The 14,476-nt window shown below is 47.5% G+C and overlaps 2 long non-coding RNA genes across 3 annotated transcripts; both read left to right on the plus strand.

Annotated features, from left to right (window-relative positions):
* Nucleotides 1-1,797: 1,797 nt before the first annotated feature.
* On the plus strand, nt 1,798-6,040 carry LOC139357938 (uncharacterized). 2 transcript variants are annotated; one of them, XR_011612011.1, is made up of 3 exons: nt 1,798-1,883; nt 2,758-2,863; nt 5,949-6,040. It is a non-coding gene; the product is annotated as an uncharacterized lncRNA (long non-coding RNA). The 2 variants fall into 2 exon arrangements; XR_011612012.1 differs by lacking the exon at nt 1,798-1,883 and adding an exon at nt 2,165-2,248.
* A 58-nt stretch (nt 6,041-6,098) lies between these two features.
* On the plus strand, nt 6,099-8,843 carry LOC139357937 (uncharacterized). The gene is made up of 3 exons (XR_011612010.1): nt 6,099-6,235; nt 6,892-7,019; nt 8,105-8,843. It is a non-coding gene; the product is annotated as an uncharacterized lncRNA (long non-coding RNA).
* The last annotated feature ends 5,633 nt before the right edge of the window (nt 8,844-14,476 follow it).

Raw genomic sequence — 14,476 nt, forward strand, 5'->3', positions numbered from 1 at the left:
ACCTGGTGGGGAACAACACACACTGAGGGTGAGGGGAGGGAGAGCATCAGAAGAATAGCTAATGCATGCTGGGCTTAACACCTAGGTAATGGGTTGATCTGTGCAGCAAACCACCATGGCACACCTTTATCTATGTAATAAACCTGTACATCCTGCACATGTAACCTGGATCTTAAAATAAAAATTGAAAAACAGAAAAGAGAAGGACCAATGGGGAATGTGCTGTCCCTGGGAACAGTAGAGATGGGAGAGGGTTTACAAACATTAGAGAGCTGTGGGCTATGAACCCTCCCTTCCAGCTAGGAGCATGTTCACCCTGAGCCGGAGCAGTGCCAGGCTCTGCCTCTTTCTGTGGCCAGTGACCAGCAGGTCTTAGTGTAGACCTCCTCTATGAAAGGGGAGGCGTCCTGTAAGCAGGATCAAGATGCTCTTCAACAAGTTCTCTGGGCCATGCTCCAGGATGCTGATAAACAAGTCTGCAGGGCCCCAGGACCCTGGCTGCAACCTTCTCAGCTCAGCCAACTCTAAAATCAATTTTAACCTGGATGGCCTCTTAGCCTGCCATCCTCCTCTCCACCCCACTCCACACACACACACATGCCTCACTAAAACGCTGTAGACCGTTTGACTTTGAGCAATGGGACTTCCTTGTGTTCCCACTGAAGCAAATGTGTTCCCTAAATCTCTAAATGTTGCTCATCTCTAAATGAGCCAACTGGCTGCACAGGATTCTTGAGGCCAAGTGGGCTCTGTGGAGACCACCTAGAGAGAAGTGGCCCACAGACAGGCTGGTGGGAATTGAGGCGAGGTGGCTGCTCACTCAGGAGACCTCTAGTTGTACAGCCAGCTTGCCAGCTGCACCCATGGGGCTATAATGTTCCCTCTGACTGGCAGACACTAGCGGGCATCCAGCACCTAGGGCTGAGGGTGACATATTCATATATAAAATTAAATACTGAAAGAAATGGAAACGTTAAAAAGCGGTGGATTGATATTTGTGACAGCCACCACCTCTTCCGATGGCCTCATTCTGGTTCTGCCTCTAGCTGTGTGGCCTTGGGGATCAATGCTGTTTTTTATCTCTGGGCCTTAAATGGACGAGTAAAAGGCACCCTCTGAGCAAATTCCAGCACAGCGATTCTGACTCTGTGTCTGCTCTGATACCTGCCTGCTGAGGCACCCCTGATCTCATTATTTTTTATGCATGCCCAGTGTGTTCCTGCACAGGCTTGGCTTTTACGAGTCCGCCACTTTGGAAACAAATCACACGCCCCGTGTTCCGTCGGACTGTGGCGCAGTGTGGAATTTCTGGTATAACAGCATTTAGCTGCCGAGGAAACATGTCTGGCTTTGCTTCCTTGGGAGAGGGTACAGAGGAAGAAAGCCGCAGCATGTACAAAAAAGAAAGTTCGTGTTTCCGAGGGAGGTTTTTAATGTCCTTTTAAATACCAACCAGTGCCTACTCAGAAGTCTTCAGGAAGGAACTTGTAGGGAGTATATGAATTAAGATTTCTGGCAGTTCCAGAAATGCAGTTGCCCTATCTTGTTTTGCGGCAGCTCACATCCTGATCACAGCGGCCCATTCTGTGTGATCTTAGTGATGCTGCCCCAGCCCTCTTGGGGGCATCTGGGACTTGATAGGTGTTCATCTCCGGTGAGCAAGGCTGCTGAGCTGGGTGAGGAGAGGCCTAGCTAGAAAGGTGCCCACATCTGGCATTGTGCCAGAAGGGCTGCCCCGCCCCCGCCCCCCCCCCCCCCCCCGCCCCGGGAGCTGTGCCAGTCACAATCAGGAGAGGGAGGGCTTTTGCCAGAAAGCAGTGCCCTGCTGTGAGGTCCCAGCCTGAGGGGGACTCCCAGATCTTCTGGGGACAAGAGCAAATCAGGTAACCTTGGCAACTCACATCTTTGGAGTTATTCACACATGTGAAAACTAAGGAGATCGGATGAAATGACGGATTGGGTCCCATCAGAACTGTAAACAATGATGGCATTATTTTGTGCCTGGGTCCCTGCCTCGAGAATTTACATTTGGCATGCCAAGTTCTTACAGACCTGCACTTCAGGAGGGGGACTGCGTTATCTCACTGCCTGCCTAGTTACAGTGATTCTCAGCCCTGCGTGGTGCATGAGAATCACCTCTAGGGCTTTTAAAAGACTCAGATACCCAGGTCTTACCTGTGAAACAGATTTGGTTTCAATTTGTCTGGAATGGAGCCCACGCATTGCCATTTTTTTTAAAGCTTCTCAGGTAATTCTAAGATGTAGCCAGAATTAAGAACCATTGACAGGTTGCAAGTGCTGCTGTAGTGGCTGTCACAGTGATGCTGTGTCACTGAAGGGACTGTGTGTGTGTGTGTGCACGCGTGTGTGTATAAAGATTGATGTATATCTGTGTGTATATATATAATGATCAGAATGTCACACATGGGCTTGGAGGCTTGTGGGAGGAGGTTCAGTATTTCATACTGGTCTCCCCATCACATGTTCTATTGGCAAACGTTTCTGAAGTCAGTAGAAATGTCAAATGAAATTTATGTTAACCACAAAGAGCAGCTGGCTTTAGCCGGCCGAAGCTGGCTGGTAAGGGCAGTGATGGTCCAGAATCCAGCCAGGTGCAGCCAATCACAAGTCCTCAGTAGAACAGCAGTTTCCAGAGGCTCACTTCCTCCTGTTACTCCCAGCTTGAGGCTTGACATCAAATTTTGATCTACATAAATGTTGGTCAAGGAAGATAAATAAATGAATTTTTGCTTAAAGAATAATCATCACTGTGGCCGAGCCTTGAAATTCATGATGTCCAGTGGAATTGCCTTAGTCGATGCTTCTGAAAATGTCTTCCAAGCAGACCCCTTGTGGATCTCAGGTATCTATGGACCCCCCCAAGTCCCTCCAATTTTCTTAACAGCTTTATTAAGATAGAATTCTTGGGTCGGGGACGGTGGCTCATGCCTGTAATCCCAGCACTTTGGGAGGCCGAGGTAGGCGCATAATGAGGTCAGGAGATCGAGACCATCCTGGCTAACACAATGAAACCCTGTCTCTACTAAAAGTACAAAAAATTAGCCAGGCATGGTGGCGGGCGCCTGTAGTCCCAACTACTTGGGAGGCTGAGCCAGGAGAATGGCGTGAACCCAGGAGGTGGAGCTTATAGTGAGCAGAGATCACGCCACTGCACTCCAGCCTGGGCGACAGAATGAGACTCTGTCTCAAAAAAAAAAAAGATACAATTAATGGGCCAGGCATGGTGTCTCGTGCCTGTAATCCCAGCACTTTGGGAGGCCAAGGCTGGCGGATCACAAGGTCAGGAGATTGAGACCATCCTGGCCAACATGGTGAAACCCCATCTGTACTAAAAATACAAAAATAAGCTGGGAGTAGTGGTGCACACCTGTAGTCCCAGTTGCTCAGGAGGCTGAGTCAGGAGAATTGCTTGAACCAGGGAGCCAGTGGTTGCAGTGAGCAGAGATCGCACCATTGTATTCCAGCCAGGCGACAGAGCAACATTCCATCTCAAAAAAAAAAAAAAGTAATTCACAGCTGGGTGCAGTGGCTCACACCTGTAATCCCAGCACTTTGGGAGGCCGAGGTGGGATGACCATCTGAGGTCGGGAGTTTGAGATCAGCCTGATCAACATGGAGAAACCCCATCTCCACTAAATATTCAAAAAAAATTAGGGCCGGGCGCGGTGGCTCACGCCTGTAATCCCAGCACTTTGGGAGGCCAAGACGGGCGGATCATGAGGTCAGGAGATCGAGACCATCCTGGCTAACACGGTGAAACCCCGTCTCTACTAAAAAAATACAAAAAAACTAGCCGGGCGAGGTGGCGGGCGCCTATAGTCCCAGCTACTCGGGAGGCTGAGGCAGGAGAATGGCGTGAACCTGGGGGGCGGAGCTTGCAGTGAGCTGAGATCCAGCCACTGCACTCCAGCCTGGGCCACAGAGCGAGACTCCGTCTCAAAAAAAAAAAAAAAAAAAAAAAAAAAATTAGCCGGACATGGTGGTATATGCCTGTAATCCCAGCTACTCGGGAGGCTGAGGCAGGAGAATTGCTTGAACCTGGGAGGCAGAGGTTGTGGTAAGCCCAGATCATGCCATTGCACTTCAGCCTGGGCAACAATAGGAAAACTCCATCTCAAAAAAAAAAAAAAAAAGATATAATTCACATACAACACAATTTACCCACTCAGGCATGTAATTAAACTGCTTTTTGTTTCTGTTTCTGTTATTATTATTATTATTTTTAGATGGAATCTCACTCTTGTTGTCAGGCTGGAGTGCAGTGGCACGATCTCAGCTCACTGCAACCTCTGACTCCCTGGTTCAAGCGATTCTCCTGCCTCAGCCCCCCGAGTAGCTGGATTTACAGGCATGTGCCACCATACCAAGCTAATTTTTGTACTTTTAGTAGAGATGGGGTTTCACCATATTGGCCAGGATGTTCTCGATCTCCTCACCATGTTAGCCAGGATGGTCTTGATCTCCTGACCTCATGATCTGCCTGTTGAGATTACAGGCGTGAGCCACTGTGCCTGGCCGTGATTAAATTTTTTTAAGTCACGGGGTTGATGTGGCAACAGTCACCACAGTCAATGTTGGAATGGTTTCACCACCTCAAAAAGAAACCTGGTACTTGTTAGCTGTCACCCCCCGTACCTTGATCCCTCTCTCCACCTCCCATCCCCAACCCTGAGCAACTACGAATCTACTCTATAGATTTACCTGTTCTGGACTTTTGTATAAATGTAATCCTATAATATATGGTCTTTTGTGACTGGCTTCTTTCACTTCACATAATGTTTCTAAGTTCATCCATGTTGTAGCATGTATTAGTACTTCATTCCTTTTCTTGGCTGAGTAATACGCCATTGTATGGATGTACCACATTTTCTTTATCCATTCATCAGTTGATGGACATGTAGGTTATTTCCACTTATTGGTTATTATGAAAAATGCTATTATAAACATTTGTGTACAAATTTTTACATGGTCATATGCTTTTATGTCTCTTGGGTTCATACCTTCAGTGTAGAAGTACTGGGCCAGATGGTAACTCTGTTTAATTATTTGAGGAACCACCAGACTGTCTTCTAAAGTGGTTGCATCATTTTACATTTCCACCAGCAATATGTGAGGGTTCCAGTTTCTCTGCATTCCTGCCAACGCCTATTATTTTCCACTTTTTAAAATTACAGCCATCCTAGCAGATACACTAGTAGTATGTCATTGTGGTTTTGATTTGCATTTTCCCAATGACTAATGATGTCAATAATCTTTGTATGTGTTTCTTGGCCATTTGTATATCTTAGAAAAATGTCAATTCAAATCCTTTACTCATTTTTAGTTAGATTATTTGTCTTTTGATGGTTGGTTTGAAGAAAGTTTTTTGTTTGTTTGTTTGTTTGTTTGTTTGAGACAGAGTCTTGCTCTGTCATCAGGCTGGAGTGCAGTAGTACAATCTTGGCTCCCTGCAATCTCTGCCTCCTGGGTTCAAACGATTCTTCCACCTCAGTCTCCCGAGTAGCTGGGACTACAGGTGTGCACCACCAAGCCCGACTAATTTTTTATATTTTAGTAAAGACAGGGTTTCCCCATGTTGGCCAGGATGGTCTCCATCTCCTGACCTCATGATCCACCCGCCTCGGCCTCCCAAAGTGCTGGGATTACAGGTGTGAGCCACTGCGCCCGGCCTGAAAATCTTTTATCAGATATATTATTTGACATATTTTCTCACATTTTGTGGGTTGTCTTTTTGCTTTCTTGATGGTATCCTTAGAAGCACAATTGTTTTTTTAAATTCAATTTGTGTATTTGGAGGGAGGAAGGGTAGTGCTTTTGGTATCATACCTAAGAATCTTTTGCCAAATCCAAGGTTGTAAAATCATACTTAAGGATAGGTCATATCTAAGAGTTCTTTGCCAAATCCAAGGTAATTTTTTTTTTTTCAGACAGGGTCTTACCGTTGCCCAGGCTGGAGAGCAGTGGCATGATCCTGGCTCACTGCAACCTCTGCTTCCGGGGCTCAAGAGGTTTTCCAGCCTTAGTCTCCTGAGTACCTGGTACTGCAGGCACAAGCCACCAAAAACGCCCAGCTAGATTTTGGATTTTATGTAGAAACAAGGTTTCGCCATGTTGCCCAGGCTGGTCTCGAACTCCTGAGCTAAAAACCATCTGCCTGCCTCAGCCTCCCAAAGTGCTGAGATTTCAGTCGTAAGCCACCATGCCCAGATCCAAGGTAATTTCTTTTAAGAGTTTTCCTGGGCCGGGCGCGGTGGCTCAAGCCTGTAATCCCAGCACTTTGGGAGGCCGAGACGGGCGGATCACGAGGTCAGGAGATCGAGACCATCCTGGCGAACACAGTGAAACCCCGTCTCTACTAAAAAAATACAAAAAACTAGCGGGGCGAGGTGGCGGGCGCCTGTAGTCCCAGCTACACAGGAGGCTGAGGCAGGAGAATGGCGTAAACCCGGGAGGCGGAGCTTGCAGTGAGCTGAGATCCGGCCACTGCGCTCCAGCCCCGGCGACAGAGCGAGACTCCGTCTCAAAAAAAAAAAAAAAAAAAGAGTTTTCCTGTTTCACTTCTAACATTTAGGTCTTCGATGCCTTTTGAATGGATTTTTGTTTCTGGCATGAGCTAAGTGTCCAACTTCAGTGCTGAAAAGACTACCCTTGTCTTAATGAATGGTCTCGGCACCCTTCTTGAAAATCAATTGATCAGAGATGCATGGATTTATTTCTAGACTCTTGATTCTATTTCATGGGTTTATAGGTCTATTTTTGTGCAAGTACCACACTGTCTTGATTATTGTTACTTTCTGGTGAATTTTGAAATCAAGAAGTATGAGTCCTCCAACATTAGTCTTCACTTTTAAGATTGTTTGGGTTTTCTAGATCCCTTTAAATTCCACGTGAAATTTAGGATCAGCATGTAAGTTTCTACAAAGAAGCCAGCTGAAATTCTGACAAAGATTGCATTAAATCTGTAGAGAGATATGGGAAGTACAGCTGTCTTAACAATGGTAAGTCTTCTGATCTATGAACATGAGATGTTTTTCCATTTCTTTTGATCTTTTTAAATTTCTTTCAGTTTTGCATTTCTCAAAGTATAAGTGTTGCTTATTTTGTTAAATTTATGTTTAGGTAATTTATTTTTTTTAATGTTATCGTAAATGGAACTGGTTTTGTGTTTATGTTTTTGTTTTCTTGAGACACAGTTTCGCTCTGTGGTCCAGACTGGAGTGCAATGGTGTGATCTCAGCTCACTGCAACCTCCGCCTCCCAGGTTCATGCCATTCTCCTGCCTCAGCCTCCTGAGAAGCTGGGACTATGGGCACCTGCTACCACACCCAGCTAATTTTTGTATTTTAAGTAGAGATGGGGTTTCACCATGTTGGCCAAGCTGGTCTTGAACTCCTGACCTCAACTGATCTACCTGCCTTGGACTCCCAAAATGCTGAGATTACAGGCGTGAGCCACCATGCCTGGCCTAGGAAGGTTTTTGTTGTTGTTGTTGTTGTTGTTTTGTTGTTTTTGTTTTTTGCGATGGAGTTTCGCTCTTGTCGCCCAGGCTGGAATACAATGGTGAGATCTCAGCTCACTGCCACCTCTGCCTCCGGGGTTCAAGCAATTCTCCTGCCTCAGCCTCCTGAGTAGCTGGGATTACAGGCGTCCCCTGCCATGCCCAGCAAATTTTTGTATTTTTAGTAGAGACAGAGTTTCACAGTGTTGGCCAGACTGGTCTTGAACTCCTGACCTCAAGTGATCCACCTGCCTCATTCTCCCAAAGTGCTGGGATTATAGGTGTGAGCCACCGCACCCAGTGGAACTGTTTTTTGTTTGTTTGTTTTGTTTTGTTTTGTTTTGTTTTAATTTTAATTTTTGGATTGTTGTTTGCAAGCACATTGAAATACATTTGATTTTTATATATCGATCTTTTATCCTGCACACTTGCTGAACTCATTTATTTGTCCAAATAATTTTTTAGTGAATTTCTTAGGATTTTCTGTATATAAGATCATGTCATCTGTGAATAGAGACACATTTTATTTCTTACTTTTTTTTTTTTTTTTTACTGGGATGCCTTTTACTTCTTTTTCTTGTCTAGTGTGAAAGGAAAATAAAATTTGGGACCTCAATTCACTCTGCCAAAAGAAAAAAAAATTAAGCTGAAAGCTGAGTCCTGCAAGAAGCTGCCTTTCCTTTTGTTCCTAAGCAGATAGCTGCAGATAAAAGGTTAAGTATCACTACAGGTAGCTACTGTATATTCACCTTATCTTATGTAAAGTGCTGATTAGGCTGGGCACGGTGGCTCATGCCTATAATTCCAACACTTTGGGAGGCAGAGGTGGGCAGATTGCTTGAGTCCAGGAGTTTGATATCAGCCTAGGCAACATAGCAAAACTCTGTCTCTACTAAAAGTGCAAAAAATTAGCCAGGCATGGTGGTGTGTGCCTGTAGTCCCAGCTACTCAGGAAGCTGAAGTAGGAGAATCACCTGAACCCGGGAGGTGGAGGCTGCAGTGAGCAGAGATTGTACCACTGCACTTCGACCTGGGGAACTAGGATGAGATCGTGTCTCAAAAAATAAAATAAGGCCGGGTACGGTTGCTTACACCTGTAATCCCAGCACTTTGGGAGGCCAAGGCAGGTGGATCACAAGGTCAGGAGTTTGAAACCAGCCTGGCCAAGATGGTGAAACCCTGTCTCTACTAAAACTACAAAAATTAGCTGGGCTCGGTGGCAGGTGCCTGTAATCCAGCTACTCGGAAGGCTGAGGCAGGAGAATTGCTTGAACCCAAGAGGCAGAGGTTGCAGTGAGCTGAGATTGTACCACTGCCTGGGCAACAGAACAAGATCCATCTCAATAAATAAATAAATAACATTTTTAAAAAATAATAAGTAAATGAAATTAAAAAAAAAAAATAAAGTGCTGATTTACTGAGTGCCAGATAAATACATAATTGACTATTCCCCCACCTACTGCCTTTCTCTTGTAACATGTGGATTCAGTCATGTGACCCTCTCCTTCCTCCAGCCCACTTTTCCTCTTGAAATATTGAAGACCTCAAAATCATCTTTGGGGAAAGGTGTACTTTTCTCCTGGGCGCCTCCTTAGCTTTGGCAAAATGAACTTCTAAATTGATTGAGACCCGTCTCAGACACATTTTGGTTTACACTACTTGCCCTAGTTAGAAACTCCAGGACAATGTTGAATAGAAGTGGCAAGAAGGGATATATTTATCTTGTCTGTGATTATGATGTTGTGATTTATAATAAATATATATATTTCATCTTCCTCCCTGCTTCCTGGCACATAGCTCAAATGGCTGGGGCCCCTAGGCAGCCTCAGGATGGGGGCTGGCTGCCAGGTGAGCCAACCAGGTGATTAGAGGGTTGGAACTTTCATTTCTGAAAGTGATCCTCCAGGGAAGGAGGAAGAGCTGAAGGTTGAGCTGACCCCCAATGGCCAGTGATCTAATCAATCATGCCTGGGTAATGAAGCCTACATAAAAACCCAAAAGAACAGAATTCAGAGTTTCTGAGTTGCTGAACATGTGGAGGTGCTGGGAGAGCGGCTCCCAGGAGAGGGCAGGGAAGCTCCGCGCCCGTTCCCCTCACCTTGCCCGGTGCACCTCTTCATCTGGCTGTTCTTGTATCCTTTGTAATGTCCTTTACAATAAACCAGGGAGCCTAAGTGTCTCCCTGAGTTCTGTGAGCCACTCTAGCAAATTAATTGAACCTGAAAAGGAGGCCAGGCATGGTGGGAGCACTTTGGGAGCTTGAGGCAGGCAGATTGCTTGAGGCCAGGAGTTTGAGACCAGCCTGGGCAACATGATGAAATCCAGTCTCTACAAAAAATACAAAAAGTACTACGGGCCAGGCACGGTGGCTCATGCCTGTTATCCCAGCACTTTGGGAGGCAAGGTGGGTGGATCACCTCAGGTCAGGAGTTTAAGACTAGCTTGACAAACATGGTGAAACCCCGTCTCTACCAAAAATACAAAACTAGCTGGGCGTAGTAGCATAAGCCTGTAATCCCAGCTACCTGGGAGGCTGAAGCAGGAGAATCGCTTGAACCCAGAAGGCAGAGGTTGCAATGACCCGAGATCACACCATGACACTCCAGGCTGGGCAACAAGAGTGAAGCTCCATACCCAGACACCCCCATCCCCACTCCGGCCCCCCCCCCAACACACACAAAACTACTATGGGATTTATAATAAAATAAAGTTTTTAAAAATAGCACAAGCCCAGGAGTGGTGGCTCACACCTGTAATCCCAGCACTTTGGGAGGCCAAGGCAGGCAGATCACCTGAGGTCAGGAGTTCGAGACCAGCCTGGTCAACATGGTGAAAACCTGTCTCTATTAAAACTATGATAATTAGCCAGGTGGTGGTGGCACACACCTGTAACTCCAACTACTCAAAGGATGAGGCAGGAGACTCACTTGAACCTGGGAGGTGGAGTTTGCAGTGAGCCAAGATGGCACCACTGCACTCCAGCCTGGGCAATACAGACAGACTCTGTCTCATAAAAAATAAAAATAAAATAAAGGCCGGGCACGATGGCTCACATATGTAATTCTAGCACTTTGGGAGGCCAAGGTAGGCAGATCACGAGGTCAAGAGATCAAGACCATCCTGGCCAACATGGTGAAACCCCATCTCTACTAAAAATACAAAAATTAGCCAGGCGTGGTGGCGTGCGCCTGTAGTCGTAGCTACTCAGGAGGCTGAGGCAGGAGAATCACTAGAACCTGGGAGGCGGAGGTTGCAGTGAGCCGATATTGCACCACTGCACTTCAGCCTGGTGACAGAGCAAGACTCCGTCTCAAAAAATAAAATAAAATAGAAACTTTTAAAACAGAGAAAAAGAAAAAACACACATGCAAATTAGCCAGGTGTAATGGCACATGCCTATTGTTCCAGCTGTTCAAGAGGCTGAGGTGGAAGCATCACTTCAGTCCCAGAGGTCAAGGCTGCAGTTAGCTGAGATCACGCCACTGTACTCTAGCCTGGGTGACAGAGCAAAACCCTATCTCAAAAAGAAAAAAGAAAAAAGAACCTCCATGTAGTTGTGGGTAACCTACTACTTGTGATAGGCGTCTGAAGTTGGAGCGATCCTGTGGGCCTGAGCCCTTAACCTGTGGCATCTGACTCCAACTCCGGGTAGATAGTGTCAGAACCGAGTTAAATTGTCGGACATCCAGCTGCTGTCCCCTGGAGAATTGCCTTATGGGGAAAACCCACACATCTGGTGTTGGAAGTATTACGTTGAGTGTGAGAGTAGCAAAAGCAGAGTGATCTTAGGAGGAAAGCTTTCAATCATTCGATCAACCATTCATTGAAAGCTTTCAGTCAGGCCGGGCGCGGTGGCTCACGCCTGTAATCCCAGCACTTTGGGAGGCCGAGGCGGGCGGATCACAAGGTCAGGAGATCCAGACCACGGTGAAACCCCATCTCTACTAAAAAAAAAAAATGCAAAAAATTAGCCGGGCGCGGTGGCGGGCGCCTGTGGTCCCAGCTACTCGGGAGGCTGAGGCAGGAGAATGGCGTGAACCCGGAAGAAAAAAAAAAAAAAAAAAAAAGAAGAAAGCTTTCAGTCATGATGTTAGCTGTGGGCTTTTTGCAGATGCCCTTTATTGGCCTGAGAAAGTTTTCTTTCATTCCTAGCTGCTGAGTGTTTTTATCCTGATCTCATGGACTCTCTGGGCACAAGGATCAAGGACCCCAGCAGGCCAAGAACCCCAAGACCACGACCACTGCTGCAGAACTGTCCCTAACATTCTCCTCACAGCTTACCGAACACAAATTCATGGTCTCCATTGATTTCCAACCCAGTGAAGTAGGTGCTGTCATCCCCAATGTCCAGCTGTAGAAGCTGGAGCGCTGAGAGGCCGCGTGGGTTTCCTTGTCACTCAGCTCAGAGGCGCTTTCTGGAGCTGAAACTCAGCCCTTGTGGGCCCCTCTGACCCACCTGCTCCTGCTTGGTTTCTACCTCCTAATCAAGGTCCTTTGCCGGGGATGAAGTGATGTTTGTATTTAGACTTCAGGGAGCTTTTCTCAAACTTCAGTGGCCCTAAGCCTTACCTGGAGGGCTTATTAATGATGCAGAACCCTGAGCCTGTCCTGGAGATTCCCAACTGGGTGGGACTCAGAATTTGCAATTCACCATCTCGCCTCCCCCAGTGGGTCTGCACCATGCTTCCAGAAACCCTGCTCTGAAGGAAAGGCGGTCTGAATGTGAAACGTCAGGCGGCCAGTGCGAGGGGAGGGAGGCTTTCAAGAGACCCAGGTGGAGGAAAGCTGCTGAAGTTTAAAGCAGGGCTGGGCTGATCCTCCCCTAGGTGTACCCTCAAGTTGGATTTTTTTCATATTCCGTCAAACACAAGTTTTCTCCTTGTCTCAGGTACCGTCCCCCCAGTGCAGGGCCATGCAGGGGAGCGAAGCAGAGCCCACTCTCCCTCTGGCGCGCAGCACAGGACCCGTGACACTTGCTTTAGGGGCCCATGAAAATGATTTTCATTTTCATTTCTTTTAAAATCAGAAGAAAAATGAGTAGATATAATAATAATGAGTATATAATCATGCATCGGCCTAGATGATATTTGCCTTTATGCCAATATCAATGTAAAATATTATTTTTTAGGCCAGGCTTGGTGGCTCACACTTGTAATCCCAGCACTTTGAGAGGCCGAGGTGGGCAGATCACGAGGTCAGGAGTTCGAGACCAGCCTGGCCAACATGGTGAAGCCCCGTCTCTACTTAAAATACAAAAAATTAGCAGGGCGTGGTGATGCATGCCTGTAATCCCAGCAGCTTGGGAGGTAGAGGCAGGAGAATCACTTGAACCCAGGAGGCAGAAGTTGCCATGAGAGGAGATTGTGCCATTGCACTCCAGCCTGGGTGACAGAGCACGACTCAGTCAAAATCAAATCAAATAAATAAAATAAAATAAAAATGTTTTATAGTGGAAAAGGCCCAGGAAGGCAAAAATGCCCGGGACCCATGAAAGTTCTCCATAGCCCTGAGAGTGAGGGCAGAGGATGCACAGGCCCTGGAGAGGACAAGGCTCTGGTGTCAGCCTGGGAACGAGTGGCCAGAGTCAGGCAGGGCCAGCAAGATCCACTGACCACTGAGCCTGGTTTTCTCCATTCCAGGTCTGTCACTTGACACGGCTGGCCAGGGCAGCCCTGAGCCCACTGGGGAAGAGATTTCTAGGAGGCCTGTTTTAACAGCCTACCCGGGCATGGAATCTTTCATTTGCGGAGGAAAGAAAAATCCAGCAGTCAATAGCAATTTGTTCAAAACCAAAATGGAGCGTGGTGTCGCGAATCATCCTCTGCCCGAGCTCTGGACCAGCTGGTTGCATCAGCCCCGATGACAGGGAAGGAGCCAGGCAGGACGCACTGCGGTGTAGACTCTGGCCCTGAGGAACCTGGCCTAGTGGTGAGTGGGAGGGCAGGGAGAAGCGAGCAGCAGCCAAGACTGCAGGCAGCCATTAAGGGCTTGCACTGAAGTGGGCTCAACAGATGGTAAACACACAACGGACACTTTCAGGTGTTAAGTGCCATGCAGAAGAGAAAACAGACCAAGACAAAGGGGGCTGCTTCACTCTGAGTGTGGAAAGGCCCCTCATAGTTGTGTGATTTGAGCAAGGAGGAGGCAGGCTGGGGGGGTCTCCAGGACAGCATTTCAGGCAGAGGCCAGGACAGGCTGGCACACAGCTTATTGGAGGGCAGGCCAGGCCACCGAGGCTTCCTCAGGCTTCTGCATAGCCAGTGGGCATCAGAGCGTAGAAGCAGGGGGCACAGAGATGATGGTAAGCTGGTCCTGCAAGCCTCAGAACTGTGTAGGCAAGGATTTGGGGGTTTATAAAGAGTGACAGCCACTGGAGGCTTGTAAAACAAGAGAGTGGCTTATTTGACTTTGTAAGACTCTCCCGGCTGCTGTGCAGCAAAGCTATGGGGGCAAGGGCAGGTGTGGGACGCTAGTGAGGAGCCACCGCAGGGTCCCAGGGAAGGGACAGGGTGGTCTGCTGCGTCCCACCCTTGGCAATGGTAGGAATGGCTGCATGTGAGGGGTTTGGAAATGGTGATGTTACAGGGTGTGAGGAGAAGTGGGCTCAAGAAGGACAGAGAGAATGCCGACCTGTTACTGGGCGTATGGACAGTGCTGCTGAAGGCAGTTGCAGGGGACTTGTCGGGGTGGCTGAAGTTCTCACATGGCCGTGTCAAGGTTGCACTGCCTTTCAGATGTCCCTGAGGAGATATCAGGTCCCCAGGGGCAGATAGGAAGCTGAAACTCAAAAGACCTCTCCAAATATGCCACCAACTTACAGACAGCATTTGAAGCCCTGGGACTGGACGTGGGCAGGCAGAGGGGGGCACAGGGAGGAGGCCTCAGCGCAGGGCACAGGCATCTCCACCTGAGAGAATGTCCCATAAGCTGGCTACCTTGCCACCTTAGCAGAGCTGA

Source organism: Macaca nemestrina, chromosome 13 (genome assembly GCF_043159975.1).
Source record: "Macaca nemestrina isolate mMacNem1 chromosome 13, mMacNem.hap1, whole genome shotgun sequence".
NCBI lineage: Eukaryota > Metazoa > Chordata > Mammalia > Primates > Cercopithecidae > Macaca > Macaca nemestrina.